The sequence below is a fragment of the Crotalus tigris genome, unplaced genomic scaffold, assembly GCF_016545835.1.
Source record: "Crotalus tigris isolate CLP2741 ecotype Arizona unplaced genomic scaffold, ASM1654583v1 scf7180000018371.15429387391:27106975, whole genome shotgun sequence".
Lineage (NCBI taxonomy): Eukaryota > Metazoa > Chordata > Lepidosauria > Squamata > Viperidae > Crotalus > Crotalus tigris.
The window spans coordinates 16,627,944-16,649,255 of NW_024096970.1; the positions used below are offsets into that span (position 1 = coordinate 16,627,944).

At 38.9% G+C, this 21,312-nt stretch overlaps 1 protein-coding gene across 5 annotated transcripts in view; it reads left to right on the forward strand.

Annotated features, from left to right (window-relative positions):
- Nucleotides 1-1,754: 1,754 nt before the first annotated feature.
- Nucleotides 1,755-21,312, forward strand: part of STON2 (stonin 2) — a 94,680-nt gene continuing 75,122 nt past the window's right edge. For 2 of the 5 annotated variants that reach the window (XR_005557708.1, XR_005557709.1), the window contains exon 1: nt 1,755-2,027. The gene's annotated coding sequence lies outside the window, so the exon portion shown is untranslated. The remainder of the gene's footprint in view (nt 2,028-21,312) is intronic. The other 3 variants (XM_039351536.1, XM_039351534.1, XM_039351537.1) reach the window with 3 other exon arrangements.

Consider the following 21,312-nt stretch of genomic DNA (forward strand, 5'->3'; position numbering starts at 1 on the left):
TGCTCAGGCAGGAAACCCTATATCATTTCGGACAAATGGCTGTCCAGTCTCTTTAAGAAACTTCCAGTGTTGGAGCATTCATAGCTTCTGGAGGCAGGTTGTTCCACTGGTTAATTGTTCTAACTGTCAGGAAGTCTCTCCTTAGTTCTAGGTTGCTTCTCTCCTTGCTTAGTTTCCATCTGTTGCTTCTTGTCCTGCCTTCAGAACTTTTCGTAACTAGAAGAAAATATCCTCAACTCCATCTTAAAAGCACTGAATAGATTGCTGTAGATGGTAGGCTTCTTTAATTAAAAATTGGGCAGCACTGTTTTAGATTTTTTTTCTTTATTCCAATAGTTATTATTTTTATAAGTAGGTCAAGATGGTGAACATGCATTATACTCCCTCCTCCAATTTTCCCCACAACCCTAAGGGGTGAATTCGGCTGAGGGAGAGTGAATGACCCAAGGTCATCCGATGGCTTTCATGCCTAAGGCAGGACTAGAACTCAGACTACTGGTTTCTAGCTTTAACCAATAGACCAAACTGGCTCAAATTTTGTTCCTCCTCAGCAGATATCATTTGTTGGTTTATTCATACAATTTATATGGCAACCAATCTCGTTGCAGTGACTGTGTGTGCATGTATGTATTACTTTATTAAATTTCTACAAAAGGTAAAAGAAAAAAGAAAAAAATAAGGAAAAGTCCAAGAAATGAAGAAGAAAAATAATAAAAAAGTACTTTCAACTTTCTTCAATACAGTTACAAAAATAAAATACAAGCAGCTTTTGCTCTAAAATTCAGTAGCATATAGTATTTCTATAATCCTAAAGACATGACCGCAGTGATGCTACAATATTCATGTGAAAACCAGTCACAAGTCATTTTTTACAATTTCTACTATGTACTATACTTGCCCTGGATTGCTTCAGTTAAAACATATTCATTCTCTTTCTAGTCCAGTAAGACTAGATTCCACGACTCTCCCTCTCTCCCTCCCTCCCTCCCTCTCTCTCCCCCTCTCCCCAACTTACAGGCAGCTTACAAAATATTAAAACAAGATTTCTTACAAGTAACAAATACACTGAGCTGATGCTCTCTGATATAATTTACATAAAATTCCTAATCACATGGGCTGCTTTATGGCTATTGGAACAGAAGATAATAGTGTATTTCAGTGACTGCATTTGTACACAGAAGCCACAAATCATTTTTTACTTGCTACAATGACTAGTTCTATGCACCATACTTTGTCAAAATCAAACAAACTACATTGTGGCTTAGGGCGATGCGTGAGAAGATAAATGATAATACTCTGTGATTATAGAATATCGTGAAATCCATGCCAAAAGGAAACACACTGTTCTGGACCAAGGTGAGTGAAATCCAGGAAGACTATTATAATAAAAAGTAAGGCCTCTTTGTCAATTTTTCCTTCAAATCAGCAAGTTTCCATTTGGACTGGCCTCCGGAAAATCCAAAAACATCATTTAAATTTATCTTTCAGAGATACATTGATAGTTCAGTTTTGCCTGTTGTCCTTTTATGCAGGAGGGAGGGACGAATAACTGCTTAATTTGACGCGCTCTTCTTGATGCAACATTTGCAGCATGCGGAAAATATAGTTAACACAGGTTTAGAATGATGGTACTAAATTATTACACAGTTGTATATTTACGCGACGGATTAAAACCAGGGCAGCCACGTTCCACTACTCCACCAACCCAAGAGAGGTAACACTCCGCCGCCCATACGTATTTTGCCACGCCCACAATCCTTTTCAAACCAATCCCAGCTCGCTTTCGCTCTCCTCCGGCCGGCTCAGGAGATGGCCCAATAGAGAGGCTCGGGCTCTTTTCTCAAAAAGAAGGAGGAGAGAAGCAGAGCAGCTCTCTTACTTCAAGGGGCTGCTGGCTGTTGCTTAGCTTTCCTGCCGCCGTTGGGAGATTCAGTGTCACTTCAGTGTTACTTTCCTCGGCGCGATCCAATCTCTCCCCTTCTGTGCCTGGAGCGAGCGAGGGAGTCAAATTGAAGGGAGTTTCGCAGGTAATCTGTCTTTTCCCTCTCCACCCTTCTTCGAACCGAACGAGCAGGTGGCGGATGCCCGGCCAGTCCTAGCCAGAGTCCTCCCGTTCTCCCTTCCTTTCTGCTCCGCATCCCTGATGTAGTGTAAGAGAGGAGACGTATTTCTTTGAGGCGAAATACGTCTACGGCCATGTTCTCTCTTCTCAATTCCTGAAACTGATCAAAGGGAACGGGCGTGCTTGGAAGAATGTATTGCTCAGCGGCGGGCTGAACAAAGACCAGACAATACAGTAGCCGCTTCACCCCTTCTTCCCTTTCGGTAGCTTGGCTCGCCTTAGTTTAGTCTGAAAGAAGGGTTATCGGAGTTAGAGTGTAGCTCGCCTCGTCTCTCTTTCAAATCTCTGTTAAAATATAATTTCGGTGGCGGACTTGGGGAAGTCGGAGAGTGGCCGCTTACCCTCCCCCACCCAGGGCGAGATTAGCACTTTTGTATATAGCTTGGATGAGTGGGTGAGGAGTGAGTTGTGGTTAACTGGTGGCTTGAGGCACGGTTCATAGCCTGGGGATATGCCACCCGAATGTTCCTGTTATACGATGCAATCGACTACCAGCCTCCTGATGAGAGTTACTATTAAGGAAATGAGCATAGCCTTAACTGCACCCTGTTGCTTTGCATCCTGCCACGTTCAAGCATTCCTTCTTAGGATATTTACCTGGGCAGTTCAAGCACCTGATTAAAGAAGAAATAATTGTTTCCATCATATGTCCCAGCCACCTGTCAAAGTGCTGCCAGAGGGACTGCTCCACCAATCAAAACCCAGTCTGCAGCTCTTGCAGGAATAGGAGAGTTACAACTGAAGGGGATGTTACTTGGATTTCCTCCCTGTGAAAGGTTATGACTGCAAATTAAAGCCTCTTCTAAAAGAATGCACTCATAATAACCCCAGGGGAATGGGTGGAGATGAAGCTTTCAACATATGCAAATTCACAATATGTCTTGCTTGCTATTCTCCTGCTTTGAACGCATCAATTACTCTTATACTTAATGAATCCAGATAAATCTACTTGTATATTAATATTTTAGATGGCATTCTCAAGGATAGAAAACTGAAACACAATTTATAACTTGTCTTGGTTTGTTTGATGGAATTTAGTAATGGGCATAGAAAAAAAAAGCAGTAGTAAAAATAGAATGTAATATATGTGGGAGTGGTAAAACTGTTGTTTCCTAAATTAATTTAGTGGTGTTATTTAGCACAAAAGAGGGGGATATTTTAGAGTTTTCTACGTGAAGCAAAGCAACTCTGGACCCCAAATCAAGATGCATAGATTCAAAAACCAGTCTTGACATTTTCTCATTGGGGCAGAAAAATCCATCTGCAATTCTCCCTCTCCCTGGTAGTGAAAATATAACATCAACACTGAAGTATCAAGTAATTAGCAAATGCTATACATTCATACTATTTAAAATTAGTAACCTCTTACCTAATGGTAACGCTAGGCAGGACCCTCAGTTTTTGTTAATGGTGGAAAGGACCTAATGTCATTGGGAAGGATGAGAGGTTATGTATACCTCAAGTGTAAAAACATCTTGGAGTACTCCTCACCTTAAACCTTTATTATATATGTGCACACATATCCCTTTCTTAAAAAAAAAAATAAACCCAGATCTTAGAGAACTAGAAGCCATCCTGAAGGAAAGGAGGGTCAAATATTATCTTTTATCATTTGAAGAGTTCTGCCTTCATGACGGGGGAAAAAACTTTGAAGCATTAATATTGTGTTGTCCTTGCAGTAGTGAATGCCTCGGTTTATGTTATGGAATGGAAAGATCAAGAGGGCTTTGAACAAACAGTGTTGCCAGTTCATGTTTGCAAGTTATTTCCTGAAGAGTAAACCTGGTTGGATTTGGTTGAATTAACATTTCACACTAATCCTAGACATTGTAATTTTATGTCAGTGGTGAACAATATTTAGAGGTCAGGGACTGATTTTGGAAATGGGGGAGGGGGTAATGGCTACTATGGGTGGAGCAATTATAGAAAGCTATAATTGCTCCACCCACAGCAATTATGTTATATATACGTGTTACATATACTGCATAGCAGTGTTTCTCAACCTTGACAATTTTAAGGCATGTGGACTTCAACTCCCAGAATTCCACAGCCAGCATTGCTGGCTGTGGAATTCTGGGAGTTGAAGTCCACATGCCTTAAAATTGTCAAGGTTGAGAAACACTGCTGTATAGTATTTTGTTTCTTTCCCATCTCTTGGGGATGGGTGATATTTATGAGGAGGTTACTTTTTAAAATTGTATTTTAGGTTTTATTGCCTTTTTCATGTAAATGCAGTGAGACACTGTTCTAATACACTTGTGTAATTGTACCACTGAAATTTAGTACTAAGATGAAAGAGGATTCCATTGACTGCATGTAGCCTCAGGTTGCCTGATCCTTTTCTTTGAGATAGGCTGAAATCTGAGGATCTGGATAAGCAAAGGCATAAAAAAAACCATAATACAAGATAGCTGGAAGGAATGCAAGTGCCAGTGAATTCAGCATCAAAAAACTCAGGTAAATGAGTAAGGCTTGAGAGAAAAATAGAGACGATGAAGGAAAGAATTTGAGAAACAGTCTCAACAAAAAGGAATCAAATTAAAAGTCAAAATTGAATATCACCAGTATATAAAATGTTCCCTTTAGGGTTATTATACAGTCATTTGAAAAAGTAAGTACAGACAATGTAATTTTTTTTTTAAAATGGACATGCCAATATTTTATCTTTATTCAAAGCATATACAAAGATAAAAGTGACTTAACTGAACAAAAAAAGCCAATGAAAAATTGACTTTGCAATTATTTATTCAAAAAAAGGGATAGGTCATTTCTTTCTGTGGAAAAAAATCCTTGATTCCAATAGCTGATATTGTCCTCCTTGACAAAAGAATCTCAAGTAGGTGTTTATAATAACTGTATACCTTCTCTGACACTGACCAAGAAGAGTTTTTTTTCATGTAGAATTTTTTTCAGCTGGTCAATGTTTGAGGCATTTCTTACACACAGAGCCCATTTCAAATCGTCCCATAGCATCTCAGTGGGTTTTAGATCTGGGCTTTGAACTGAACAGTCTAGAAACATTTTTTTATTTTATTTTATTTTGCTCAGCCATTCCCTGGTGGATTTTCCGTAATTTTAGAGTACTTGTACCTGTACTTTTTGTTAAGTATCAGTCTTCTGACAGATGGTCTTGCATTATCCTTAAGCTTCTTCTAGAACAATGAAGAATTCATAATTGTTTCCATGATAGGTAGTTGCCTGGGCCCTAATGCAACAAAGCAATCCCAAACCTTAACATTTCCAGCACCATGCTGTACAGTTGGTATCAGCTTATTCTGGAGAAATGTTATCTTTTCATCAAATATTTTCTGGTACTGTGGCCACTTGTACATGATCTTCTGAAATGATTGATATGCAATTGTTTAGCAATCTTTTTAAACCCCTTCCCAAACTCAGCATCGTTATAATATTCAACAGTCTTCTTTTTTGAAGGCCTCAAAGAGCTCTTTCACTCTAGTTATGGTGCTAAACACATCTCAACAGCAACAGCAAATAAAACTAAATGACTGAGGTTTAAATGAGGGATTCCTCCCAGATCCTTTCTAATAATGTTCTATCATTTGCACCTGGTCCAGTGCACCTGATTCTAGTTTTAGATATTTGAGTTAGTGATAAATGTAGAGATGTGGTTACTCTTTCCAAATGCAAAATGTGCATTTATATTTATTTAAATTGTACAATGGATTGCAAGAGGTAAATGGTGCACAATATTTATTACATTATATCCCCTTTAGGTACTATACCATTGTTGCTGAAATGATCAAATACCCGTACATTGAAATACGTTGAAAAAAATTCAGTGGGGTGTACTTAACTTTCTCACATTACTGTATATCCTGTTTTGGGATATACTATTGGGCTTCAGTGAAGTTGTTCAAGCTTATTTACAAAAAAAAAAAATATTGGAAAAGATGGCTATATAGATACGCAAAAGGTAAGTGCAAATTTGGCTATCTGCTACAGCTTGCTCCCCCTTTGCCTGGCTGAGTTAGTATCAAGCAAGTTCTGAAACCTACATTCCCCAGCTTTGTCTATATTTTCATCCAAGCATTTATTCAAACATTTGTAAAAAGCAGGTGAATCATATCACCTTTGCTACTGCCCAATCCTTTCTTGATCAGCATAATGAAGAAAATGACAAAATCTACATCATGTCATCATGAAGCAAATTCCACTCCTCTTTATGTCTCAGCATTGGGCATAAGAAAATAAGTAATTGGGTTTGCATTGTGACATGGTGATGCATGTGTTGCCATATTCCCCACCTTACCAGTGTCTAAATTGCTGCCCCCAAGAATGTGATCTTTAAAAGTATACTGCCTCTGGAAATGTAGTTTCCATATAAGGAGCACGGTCATTTGCTATTGTTCTTTATCTAATCACGCTTTTAAGATCACTAAGCAACCAACCTCACAGAATATGGAGATCAATTCTTGCTACAAGATTTACAGCCCCTGCATTACTATACTAGGAGATAACAGTCTCAAACATTAGTCCTTGATAGTAGAGAACAGCCATAAGATATTAGAGAACAGAACTGTGTATTAGGCTTGTGCAATCCTTTGGTAATAATTTGCCCAAAAAAATGTTTTGGAGTTGTGTGACAGCATCTTCTTGGAGTCATTTCTGAAGCATTGTAGCTGCACAGACGTATAATCGGTGTGCTTCCTAATCTCATTGTAGGTACAGCAGAAGATGTAAAGATGCTTTAAATCTTTAACAATGCTAATTCCGTTAACTTGGTCTTCTTGACCTCTCAGTGGCTTCCGATGCCATTGATCATGGTATCCTTCTGGAGCAGCTTCAGGACTGAGAGTGGGGGGGGGGGCTTGTACTATCCTAGTTCACTTTCTTCCTCTATGGCCACTCTCAGTTGGTGTTAATAGGATGAGAGAGAGCCTGCCCTTGCCCACTGCTTTGCGAGGTCCTGCAGGGCTCGGTACTCTCTCTGCTCCTATTCAACATCTACATGAAGCCGTTGGGTGAGATCATCCATCACATGGACTGAGATATCATCAGTATGCTGATGATACTCAGCTGTATGTCTCAGCCCATGGTGAGTTAAGCAATGCCATGACCTCCCTGTCACAGTGCCTGGAGGCTGTTAGGGGCACTGTGGGGAAGCAACGGGTTGAAACTTAACCCTGGCAAGACTGAGTGGCTCTGGGTCTGGGATTCTTTGGCCCTTGAAGAATTGCCATCTTTGGTCTTGGATGGGACGGCACTGCCCCAAATAGACCGAGTGCGCAATCTGGAGGTTCTCCTGGACTTGCACTTCTTGCTCGAAGAGCAGGTGGCAGTTGTGGCCAGGAAGGCCTTTGCACAACAGTTTTGCCCTTTTCTGGACCAACAATCTGTACTCACAGTCACTCATGCCCTAGTCACCTCCTGTCTTGACGTGACGTCCCCTGCATGGAACTGCCTTTGAGAAGCATCCAAGAGTTCAAGTTGGTGCAAATTGCAGCAGCCCTCATGGTTTTGTGCAGATCTCGGTATGCATATGTGTCACTTCTCCTGCAGGAGCTGCATTGGTTGCCAGTCTGCTTTTAGGTGCACCCGTCTCTTGCCAATCACATCCACCTGACCCACTAGAGTGGGGAGGCAAGGAATGTTGCAGGACCTGTCCCCTAAGGAAATACATCTGGTGAGACCCGGAAGAAGGGCCTTCTCTGTAGTGGCTCCCTCCCTCTGGAACATCATCTCTCCAGAAACTGGTCCCACTTTGACATTCTTTCAAGAAGGCCCTGAAGATGTGGTTCTGCCAGAGGGCTTGGGGAAACCAGAGCAGGATGGAGCTCAATAAAGGGCTGATATGACTATGTGTTGTCACCGGGGGGGGGTATTATATTATTGTTTTAATTTTTTATTTATTTTTATTTCTTTTATGTTGTGTTTTTATTTCCTATAAGCAACCTTGAGTCACCGTAAGCGAGTAGGTGACAATATATATTTTTCAAATAAATACATAAAACTTCTTTATATTGAGACAGTTTCCTACTAATAGAAAGGATTATACACTGAGCTGTTCCTAGTTTTAGTGATATTTGTCCACTTTCTAAATATTTCCCAGAAATGAAGGGAAAATGTATCTCTCTGGATTACTGAATCTGAAAGTCATACCTTGCAATCATGAAAAGCCAATGTTTTCCTGTGGAGTTTTCAAGTATAAAATGTTCCATTCAGATTATGCCAGACTTGTTTTCATCCGCAACTTGGGCTGTGCATTAGCATCTTATTTCAATAGTGATGATTTTAGTAAGAGGCAGAAGAGAAACATTACGTTCTTAAATATTGCCTTCTCTTTCAGAGGATCAGTTTAAGTAGTTGACATAGGAGATCTTTCCCCAATGGAAGAGAATTTCAGCTTGGTGAAGTAGCAGTTCCTCAGCAAGACAAAAGAGCAGGGTTGGGGAAATGACACAATAATATGGGGAAATTGACCAAGTCTCTTATAGCTCCTGTTTTCCACCAAGAGGGAGTCCATGTGGCTTATCCTTCCAGTTGCTAAGCAACAACTCACAGATCCTCAACATCACATTTTCCAAATTCTATCCAGATGGCTCAAGTCTGAGATTGGTGAGTTTTGAAAGCTTCCATGTATATACAGGTAGTCCTTGGGTTACAGTGGCAATTGGGACCAGAATTTCCATCACTAAACGATGCAGATATAAAGTGTGACATCACGTGGCTGCATTGCTTAGCAATGGCAATCCTTACAGTCCCTGTTGCTGTTATTAAACAAGGATCAAGTAAGCACCTCCTTGCAGTTTCCTGCTGGCTTCTAACAACCAAAGTCATTGTGGGAAAGGGGCAGGAAGTTGCAAGTTCCAGGCAGCTTTCAAGCAGGCTGACCGGGAAGTAAGTGGCAGCTGCCAGGTAGGAGATGGCACAAAAAGGGTTTGTGAGTGGCCAGGGAGGCGCGGTGCGAGTGCAGCAAGGCTTGGGGAGAATACACAGGTGAGGATGATTTACATGAGCAGCTTGCGATCTTCTCTGCCAACAGTGAAGGTTGGAAATTGCTATCATGTGACCACGGGATGCTGCAACTGTCGTTTGAGCCAGTGACCAAGCACCCAAATCACAATCAAGTGCTTAGGGGTAATGGGATGATGAGAACTTTGAGGACTGGCTGTAACCATTACTCATTCAACACTGTCGTAATTCCAAACTGTCATTGACCAAGTGGTGATTAACTGAGGACTACCTTTATATTCCTACAAAACAACTTTAAGAGGTGAACACCTGTGGCTACAAACTGGTTCATTGAAGGACCTGGTCAGTGCAATAACTGCACTGTTATCAGTGTACAAAAGTTATGTATACCTTTTTGCATTCTACTGTAGAAATTTGTTGCTAGGAGAAATGCAATTCCTTGTTTATTGACATATTGACTACAGGAGGAAATACCGTTGCCTTCCTGGCTTGGCTTGGTCACTTGACTCATCTTGCTAAGCACTAGGAAGATATTTTTATACATATTAACTTAGTTTCCATTCTATTAATAACTACAGAATTTTAGAGCAAGAATTGATCCAAATTAATTGAGTGAGCCTTTCTCCTCAAAATTTGTCTGATTTTAAAACTCTCCTGCCCTCCAAAAGACAAGATAATATGAAGCTTCTTTTCAATAAAAGCAGAATTCATGATAATTTTACGTACATATTTTATTATATCTTTTATATAAGCTTCTATTGACTTCCTTTTATAAAAATAAAGATGGAATTTGAATTTGGGGGGAAATAATATATTTTATTTATGACTAAAAGTTAGTGTTTTCCACTCACAAATGGAATGCTCAGGCATTGTGTGAAGAAAATAACTTTGCCTGAATTGAAATTAAATGAAAAAAATAGTCAGTTGAGAACATCAAGAGCATGGCCACATAGGGAATGATGTTGGCATGCTGTAAACTGCTGAGAATCATTTGGAGTGAGGCTGCATGCATGAAATTTGAATTTAAAAAATAAGTACATAAATGAAACAGTAGAATTAAGTTGCCTGAGAAAATATATTTTGGAAGGATATACCTCTTTAAGAATGAAATGTCATTTATCTCTTTATTCATGATGTTTCTTGTCCCTATTGGATGGCCGTTAAGATGCTGGGCTTGTCAGCTGGAAAGCCGGCAGCCCTGGTTCAAGACCTGAGTGCCATGCAACGGAGTGAGCTCCTGTCCTTGCCCCAGCTCTTGCCAACCTAGCAGTTTGAAAGCATGCAAATGTGAGTAGATAAATAGGTACCATTTTGGTGGGAAGGTAACAGTGTTCTGTGATATCATGCTGGCCACACGACCGCAGAAATGTCTTTGGACAGCGTTGGCTCAATGGCCTTGAAATGCAGATGAGCACCACTCCCTATAGTCAGCAACAACTAGTGAAATAAAATCTGCAGGGACTCCTTTACCTTTACCTTTTCCCTATTGGTTCCTAACTGCCATAAGTAACTAATTACAGGGAAGAACTTAACAGTGTCTTTTCTGAATTCTTTCTTTGCAGTTAGTAATGTTTGATATCTGATACTGTACTGCAATATGGTGAAAGTGGAAAACTAGGTTATATCACAGATTACCATGTTATTACACTGAACAGTACAACCAACAACAAAAGAATTTCCCTCAAAAAGAAAAAAAAACTTGATTTACTAAGATCTAATACAGCGGTTCTGAACCTATGGGTCGCGACCCCATTTGGGGTCGAACGACCATTTTACGGGGGTCGCCAAACAACGCAATCCGCCATTTTTCCCCCTCAGGGGGCGGCGTCGCGCATGCGCACCACGCATGGGGGCGCCGCCGCGCATGCGCGCCGCGTCCGTGTGACCGGGGGTCGCCGTATAAAAAGGTTGAGAACCGCTGATCTAATAAGAAAAGAACAGGAAAAAAACCCACTCTGTTCTCATTTTAGGTGACATAAACATAAGGGAAGTGGTAAAAACAATAGTTCTGCTATCTAAATAAATTATGATTACATATGCTAAGCTATGATTTAAACATGGATTATTAAATAAATCACAGTTGCCTGGACTTGTTCAATGTACTAAACCATTAATTATGATTTATAGCCCACACAGACTATGCTTTAGGGTGTCAAACTCAATTTCATTGAGGGCTGCATCAGCATTGCAGTTGCCCTCGGGGGGCTGGGTGGGTGTGGTCAGGGTGGATGCAGCCTACTGGGTGGGCATGGATGGAGTGGATGTGGCCTACTGGGTGGACATGGCCAGCTCTACATCGTTCGCGTCAAGGGTGCCTGTGGGGGCCTGGGACAGATTTGAGGGTCTCTGGCGAAGGGGGTGGGATCAGGGCAAGTGCCAAGGCATAGTCCATTTCTTCATTCTCACAAAGGGTGACACTTCCCCAGCATGCACCCAGGGGGCAGGGCCAACGCGGCAGGGGCTGGTTCCTCGTTGTTTCTAGACGGCCTTGTGAAGCTAAGACTGAATGTATTTCAGCATAGATGGCCACCACAAAATTTTACATTGGCTCCTGGCCGGCCTGGGCCAGGGCCAAGGCAGCGGTGGCCGTTCCTTCACTGTTTCCAGGATGGCTTCGCGGGCCACATAAAACTACTTCACAGGCCGCATCCGGCCCCTGGGCCTTGTGTTTGACATGTCTGCTTTAGGATATGTGAACTAGGACTGTAGTGGATTACATTTGAAGAATTTCAGAGGACCAAGTTAAAATATAGTTTAACCAGCAGAATTATGCTATGTGACTCTATACAGCTATTTCAATGCAAAAAATTAATGACATGGAAATGCAACCTCATGTGAATCTCATTGGATAGACTGTACACACAAGTGGACAGACAACTATAGAAATCCTCCTGGCTTTAGTGTGCAGATATGTAACTGAAATATGTAAAAATTAAATAATGCATCATGAGAAGTCATAAGTTGTATATAAAATTCTTTGTATAAATATAATTTCAAAGGTTCATGCAATAGAGTTTTAAAAATGTGCTTGCATGAAGTAACATATTTTGTTTGCATAAACTAGATAGAATAGATAGATGTGTTGTGAGATTTAGTTATTCTATCTAGTTTATGCAAACCAAAGAACAGCATCCTATTATTATTATTATCTTTTATTCATTAAACATGAACCTCAGTCAACTGAACATTCAAATTGGCTGGCGCTGATGGTTGACACGGGTTGCTACCAGCAACCTAGGTATCAACCAGGTACCTCCTTAAAATATAAGATATTCCGAGTAGCGGTTTTTTGTAACATTGCTGGAGTTATTGTAGGAAGCTGCAGTTTCTTGATGTATTTTGCAAAGTTTTTGGACATAGTTCCCAGTGCCCCGATGATAATGGGTATCACTGTTAACACGTTTCATCCATAATCGCGCAGTTTCAATGGCCAGGTTGCGATATTTCGTAATTTTTTCCAGTTCTTTTTCTTCGACTCTGGCATCTCCTGGTTCAGCGATATCAATCAGCTGTACACTTCAGTTCTCTGCAACTGTGATATCTGGCATGTTGTGTTCCAAATGGTGATCTGTCTGTATTCAAAATAATAATAATAGTAATAGTAATAATAATAATAATAATAATAATAATTAAAACATCTAACTGTTATACACCCACTCATTGCCAAACAGTTCAACAATATACTACAAGGAGGAGAAATTGAAAAGTGGCTAACAACTGGGAAAACCTACCTAATAATGAAAAATCCAGCAAAAGGGGCAACACCAGGTAACTACAGGCCAATTACCTGCTTACCAACAACTTTCAAATTACTAACTGGTGTGGTAGCTGATGCAGTACAACAGCATCTAGTTGAAAACAATCTCTTTCCACCTGAGCAGAAAGGAAACCGCCCCAATAGCAGAGGAACAAAAGATCAACTCCTAATAGACAAAATGATCTTGGAAAACTGCAAGAGAAGGAAGACCAACCTGAATGTAGCATGGATTGACTACAAAAAGGCATTTGACTCTCTGCCACATGATTGGATAATAAAGTGCCTAGAAATAACAGGAGTCAGTAGAAACATCAGAAAATTTATGCAAAGATCGATGGCACAATGGAAGACACAGTTGCAGATCAATGGTGAGAGGCTGGGAGAGGTTAATATCAAGAGAGGAATATTTCAAGGAGATTCATTATCACCATTACTATTTGTTATTGCACTGTTTCCTCTGTCAACAATACTGAATAACTCAGGACCTGGCTATCAAACATCAAAAACATCTGCTAGACTATCCCACCTCCTATACATGGATGATCTGAAGCTGTATGGAAAAACATCATCTGAAATAGAATCGCTGCTCAACACTGTCCGTATATATAGCCAAGATATTGTAATGGAGTTTGGCTTGGACAAATGTGCCACACTTACTATCAAACAAGGAAAAGTAGTGAAAACTGAAGGAATCAAGATGCCCCACGAAAATAACATTAAGAGTCTGGATGAGGAAGAGTACTACAAATACTTGGGTATCCTTCAAGCTGACAACATCAAGCACACTGAAGTCAAGAAAAAGATTAGAGGTGAATACATCAAGAGAGTGAAGAAGATCTTAAAATCCAAACTCAATGGAGGAAATACCATAAAGGCAATCAACACCTGGGCAATCCCAGTCATTAGGTACACAGCTGGAATAGTGGACTGGACTCAAGCAGAACTAAAAGCAATGGATAGGCAGACCAGAAAAATAATGACAATGAATCATGCCCTTCATCCACGCAGTGACATTGATAGACTTTATCTACCAAGGCAAATAGGTGGGCGTGGAATGCTACAAGTACATCAGATGGTTGAAGAAGAAAAAATGGCTTTGGAAGAATATCTGAAGAACAATGATGAAGATGCACTGAAATAGTATATCAGGAAGGCTTACTAACTACTGGAGAGACCAAACTGGCCTACAAGAAAGACCAAATGAAGAACAGAATAGAGGCATGGGAAGACAAAGCACTACATGGCCAATACATGAAAAAAATAGCTGGGAAAGCAGATAATAATAAAACCTGGCAATGGCTAAGAGCAGGAAAATTGAAGAAAGAGACCGAGGGACTAATTCTGGCTGCACAAGACCAAGCCTTAAGGACAAATGCATACAAAGTCAAAATTGAGAAGACAGCAACAGACAGTAAGTGCCGCCTATGCAAAGAAGCTGAAGAAACAGTGGACCACCTGGTAAGCTGTTGCAAGAAGATTGCACAGACTGACTACAAGCAGCGGCATGACAAAGTAGCAACAATGGTGCATTGGAAGATCTGCAAAAAATATCATTTGCCTGTAAGCAAAAACTGGTGGGATCATAAAATAGAGAAAGTCATAGAAAATGATAAAATTAAACTGCTCTGGGACTTCAGAATTCAAACAGACAAGCACCTGCAACATAACACCCCAGACTTAACAATTGTCGATAAGAAAGACAAAAAAGTCTGGATAGTGGACGTGGCAGTGCCTGGAGATAGCAGAATAGAAGAGAAAGAACTGGAGAAGATAACAAAATACAAAGACCTACAAATAGAAATAGAAAGACTATGGCAAAAGCAAGCAAGGGTAGTACCAATAGTCATAGGCTCCTTGGGTGCAATCCCAAAACAACTGGAGCACCACTTGAACACCATTGGCATTGACAAATTCGCTATTAGTCAATTGCAAAAGGCGGCCTTATAGGAACTGCTTCCATCCTGCGACGATATCTGTAATACCATCAAACATCCACATCTGCCTATCCCAGGTCCTGGGTAAGGACTCGATAGGTAGACAAAATGCCAAATCCAGTCTGAACATCTGGCTGACTGTGCGATGATCGATAATAATAATAATAATAATATTGTAATGGAGTTTGGCTTGGACAAATGTGCCACACTTACTATCAAACAAGGAAAAATAGTGAAAACTGAAGGAATCAAGATGCCCCACGAAAATAACATTAAGAGTCTGGATGAGGAAGAGTACTACAAATACTTGGGTATCCTTCAAGCTGACAACATCAAGCACACTGAAGTCAAGAAAAAGATTAGAAGTGAATACATCAAGAGAGTGAAGAAGATCTTAAAGTCCAAACTCAATGGAGGAAATACCATAAAGGCAGTCAACACCTGGGCAATCCCAGTCATTAGGTACACAGCTGGAATAGTGGACTGGACTCAAGCAGAACTAAAAGCAATGGATAGGCAGACCAGAAAAATAATGACAATGAATCATGCCCTTCATCCACGCAGTGACATTGATAGACTTTATCTACCAAGGCAATAGGTGGGCGTGGAATGCTACAAGTACATCAGATGGTTGAAGAAGAAAAAATGGCTTTGGAAGAATATCTGAAGAACAATGATGAAGATGCACTGAAATTAGTATATCAGGAAGGCTTACTAACTACTGGAGAGACCAAACTGGCCTACAAGAAAGACCAAATGAAGAACAGAATAGAGGCATGGGAAGACAAAGCACTACATGGCCAATACATGAAAAAAATAGCTGGGAAAGCAGATAATAATAAAACCTGGCAATGGCTAAGAGCAGGAAAATTGAAGAAAGAGACCGAGGGACTAATTCTGGCTGCACAAGACCAAGCCTTAAGGACAAATGCATACAAAGTCAAAATTGAGAAGACAGCAACAGACAGTAAGTGCCGCCTCTGCAAAGAAGCTGAAGAAACAGTGGACCACTTGGTAAGCTGTTGCAAGAAGATTGCACAGACTGATTACAAGCAGCGGCATGACAAAGTAGCAACAATGGTGCATTGGAAGATCTGCAAAAAATATCATTTGCCTGTAAGCAAAAACTGGTGGGATCATAAAATAGAGAAAGTCATAGAAAACGATAAAATTAAACTGCTCTGGGACTTCAGAATTCAAACAGACAAGCACCTGCAACATAACACCCCAGACTTAACAAGTGTCGATAAGAAAGACAAAAAAGTCTGGATAGTGGACGTGGCAGTGCCTGGAGATAGCAGAATAGAAGAGAAAGAACTGGAGAAGATAACAAAATACAAAGACCTACAAATAGAAATAGAAAGACTGTGGCAAAAGCAAGCAAGGGTAGTACCAATAGTAATAGGCTCCTTGGGTGCAATCCCAAAACAACTGGAGCACCACTTGAACACCATTGGCATTGACAAATTCGCTATTAGTCAATTGCAAAAGGCGGCCTTACTAGGAACTGCTTCCATCCTGCGACGATACCTGTAATACCATCAAACATCCACATCTGCCTATCCCAGGTCCTGGGTAAGGACTCGATAGGTAGACAAAATGCCAAATCCAGTCTGAACATCTGGCTGACTGTGCGATGATCCATAATAATAATAATAATACTTCAAACATAATATGTTTTAATTGTCTCTGTTGATGGCTGATTTGTCTGAATGTCAATGTTTGGATTTACATGGCCCAACTGATTCACAGTTTTCCAGTTGAAACTGGAAAGTTACAAATCAATAGACACATAAAAGTCATCCATTTTTACATATCATTCAAAAGAGACAATTAAAACAAATTAAGTAGGAAACAAAAAGACCAGAATATATTCCCTCCAACAGCCAACACTCAAATAAGCAAAGATTAACACCAGGCAAACAAGCCAAAAACAATAACCAAGGAACTACCTCAGAGAAAACCAAACCCCCACCAATACTGGCATATCTGGTGTCCATATATAAACTGCGAGAAAATCCACATTCACTAGCTCTGACAATGTTTCCTAGTTGGGTAATGAAACATCTGAAAGCAAACAAACTCATAGAACAACAAGCACTCCACAGAATAAGTTCTGTCATCAAGATGTTAAGAACGTCACTATTTCATCTTAATTGTCCATGAATCTAGTGTAATTACAAGATGTTTCATTCATACATATTTTCATTTATTCTATGGGGAGGTCCCACTTCACATATTTTATTTGACTTTCCCTCTACAGCCTAGGGATATTGTGGTAGAATTTGAAGCTTCAGTGATGGATAAGCCTCAGAATGTCAGTAACATTCTATGCCATCTCTAAAAGAAACTGAGCTCCATTTAGTGGCAGCTAATTTGCTGCCATAGGAATTACTGAGCTACAAGGCAATTCATGGTCATTTGCTCCAGGGATTTATAGAAGGTAGAATCAAAGCTCAAAGTAAGCAGAACCAAGGTAGAGCAGAAAGTTTTGAGTAGAAACTTGTAATTTTTTTATTTTTCTTTTCCAAACCTGAACTTACCCAAACAGGAAAAACTCAAGAAAATAAATTGGGAAATATTAGCATTTTAAATGTGACAAAATGATATTCTACTTAGCAAAGATAGTTTTGATTGTATGCTATCAAATTGGTGCTGACTCTTAATAACCACATAACTAGTCTACAAAGTGAAATAAAACCACGGTATTTCTAGGGAATTCTAAGGAATGAAAACTGCATATCTGGAGTGTTCTGTGCTTAGGGAAGGTTTTTCTGAAGCATTATGGAAAATTAAAATAGCATTTCCAGAGAGGTCCCGGGGTACATGAAGATATTGCATATTGAGAGGAAGAAGGAGAGAACGATTTCGGCTCAGACAGCAAAATGTAATTTGAGAGATAAAGGAAAATATTACTGTGACACTATTCCTGTTTAGATTTTTGTGAGTCCTTGGAAGAAGACTAATCTGAAGGGTTTTCATTTAAAAACAAACATTTTAAAAGTAAATTATTTGCCACCAGATTCTTGAACTGGGATTAAAAGAATCTGTATTATAATTTTTTCATTGTTTAAATGAATTAGTAAAATTTAGGCATTGAAAAGATAAATAGTGCAATTCAAATATTACATTTACCCACCCATGGTCAAGGTTCTCTCTCAGTCTCAATGAGAAATGAGTTCAGAAATAACAAACTAGCTTGTTAAATTGTACAACAGATTCATTTCAACTAATTATCAGTTTTTTTCTGTTTTGTGAAAGAGTTATGTACCATTAACAGTAAAAGGAGAGATTTAAACATGAAGGAAGGCAATGCTTATAGTAGCAATGCTTATTTTCCTGTCATCTTTTTTATTTTATTAATTTTTAAGAAAAAGTACTCAGGACACACCGTGGTGTTTGCGTAATCAGACATTCAAAAGTAAAAACATAAATAAACAACTCAACTTAATACATTCATAAGGTGACCAACCGTCCTCCTTTTGGGAGGACAGTCCTCCTTTTGTGAGTTCTGTCCTCCCTTGAAAAGTGTCTTCCTAAATGTCCTCTTTTTCTATATTTGAAGATTAATCTGCAGGGCTTTTTTTTCCTCATAGAACGCTCAGAAGGCGTTCCGGGACCTTTTTTTGATGGTTTTTTTCAACTTTTGCATGACCTGTGCTACTCCCCCTATTGGCTTTCGAAAGCCAATAGGAATTGCTGCTGAGCGAGCCAAAACACCCGGGTGGCAAACTTTGCATGTGCAAGTTGCAGGAACTTTGCACCCCTCACTGCTATCCAACTACACCATCTCCTACTTAGTTCCGAAGATAGCTGGAAGAGACTGGAGCAGTAAGTTTCTCTTGATCTTCCCTGTTCGGTTCTACACGGGGATGCACAGGGTAGGCGGTGGTGCTGGGGGGCAGCTGGGCGGGGTGGCTGCAGGGCCAGAGCCGGCACGGCTGGTGCTTTGCAAGCCGCTTGCGCAGTCCAGCCGTGTAGATTTTTGGACAAGTGAGAAATCGAGATTGAATGTTGATACTCTAGCTGCAGCACTTTCCGTAAAATTCAATATGAAGGATATTTCTTGTTCAGATATTTCCAATATATTGTTAGAAGATGATACATTGACAAAAAATATTCATTCAATGGAAAAGTACTCATTTAAATAATTAATAGGCATGTAAGCATAATTACAATGTAAAATGTTATTGTTACAAATGTTTTTATTATGCATTGATCATATTATAGTGTATTCTGTATTATTGTTGCAATAAATACAATGTTTCTTTTATTTATGATATTTTTTTCTTCAATTTATTCGTGTCCTCCTTTTCGTTGTATAAAAGTTGGTCACCTTAACATTCACTGTCTCCTCTCTATTTCCCTCAAGTAACATAATACATTTAGAATATTCCATTTCTAAATTAAATTTCTATTATTACTAAACCTGTTTTAAAACTTTATCAGTTTACAATTACCAAGATCAAATTTAACTTTAAATCAACAAGTTATCAATTCAGGTATCCCTTCCAGATATATTCTAATTCTTAATTTCTCTCATCCCTGCTTTTATCACCAATCTCATTTATTTCTTCTTCCATTACACAATAGCTATCTTAATTAAAAAAAAATAATATTAAACCTTAATTCACTTCAATTCATTACACAAACTTCAAATTTCATCCAATTGATTGTCATACCTTATCACATCTATGTTATTGTACAAAAAATCATCTAACTAAATTAAAACATTCCATTAACTATTAAAACCATCCCAATCTAAAAACATTCCATTAACTATTAAAACCATCCCAATCTAAAAAATCAACATTTTTTTCAATTCCAATACCTAGTTTTCGTCAAAATATATCTATTGTTCCAAAAAGTATTCTTAATCTATTTAAAATATCCGTTCTAAAAATCACTCTCATGTATATATGTTTATATTTTTTCTTAATTCTAACTCTAAAATCATAATCCTTAAAACAAACCATAAATCCAACATTGCCTTTTAATCCATTACACAATTTTAAATTTCTCTTTTCAGTCTAATTCTAGCTTTTTTCCTGTGTAAAAAAGGTTTCCATAGGGACACTTCCCTTTCAGCCAGTGGATCTATCTTTATTGCTTGCAGTAGCCTTTGAAATAATAGAAATCCCATCTTCTGCATTAGACATCTATTTCTCTTCTCCTTGAAGTGTCGTTGCTTTGTAGTTTGAAACCTCAGTCTTTGCTTCTTCTGTTCCTCAAAGTTGCAGATGGAAGGTTTGTAAGATAGAATAAGTTCCTCTTTTATCTCTGTTGATTCATCTTCTAATATATTTTGATTTATACCATAGTCAGATGTAGCCTGGACGTCCATTTGAACATTTGAAGTGAAATCTCTGGATCTTAGTTTTGTAGTAAACTTTTTCATTGTAGCACATATTTCTGCAGTAACCTCATAGATCTTTTCCAATATAAGTGTACAGTTTAAATGTGTCCTGTCATCTTTTTGAGAGTTTTTTTTCCTGGATAGTTAAAAAAGAAAAAAGGAAGGAAGTTCTCTCATTTGCTTCCTCTGTGAGCCTCTAGATAAAATGTATTTTGTGGATAGATGTCCTGCCCTTTTTTTTCTTTCAGGACAATCTCATTGCTGTTTGGAAAAATTAATGCTGATTTGAAATTATTCAAAATATTCTTAGCCAGAAATTTAAGTATGCAGTAAGCTAGACGAACAGTTTGAACCAGTCAGATGGAGGAACAAAACAGCCAAATACTGAAGTCCATAGAGATCCCTCCCTGTCTCAAGGGCAAAACCAAAAACTATAACACTGCTGTGACCTTAAATGTCTTGAATAGAGATCTGAATAGCTAGTTTGCTTATTTAAAGTAGAACTGTTGCTTGGGACTGAGGCTCTTTTTTACATTTAAGTTTTAAGTTATAACTTTAAAGGGACAAAAAGAAAGAATGGGAGTGATTTACTTAAATGTCACTGTTGTGAAGGAAACTTGTCAGCTCACTTTCTTGCCAAGAACAGGGTAGCTGTATAAAGATAAAGAAACTATTTTCAATAGAATGGCTTAAATTCAGAAGTGTCTTCAAGTTCCTGCTTATAATGTTCTAAATTGGTTTGTTGTGGGTTGTTGTTGTTTTTTAATGAGAAGGAAAGGCTCCTATCTTCTAAGGACTATACAGGGATCCCCACCTCAGGGACAAAACCAAAACAGAGAACATACCATCTACAGCATAAACTTTATTTTTTTAGAATGAGAATCTTGCAATCACACTGTTTATTTATAGTATGGCTTCTGCTTGCCTAAAAATGTTGCAGACTTTTTTTCAATATGTACAGTAGTTTTCTAACTTTGATGGGAAAGGAAAGTAATAGAGATGTATTTAAACTTTGTAATTGTGAAGAAAACCTCTCGGTTTCCTTGAAAAGAAGAAAAAAGAAGCTGCATAAATTAGCACAGTCATAGCAAAACCATTATTTTTTTTTTCTTTTACATTTTTTTCTTTTCTTGCAGCATCTCATTAAAGTATTTTTCTCAACCCCCTTTGAAAAAAGGTTAAAATTGTGTGTGGAACTGTTTGTGCATTT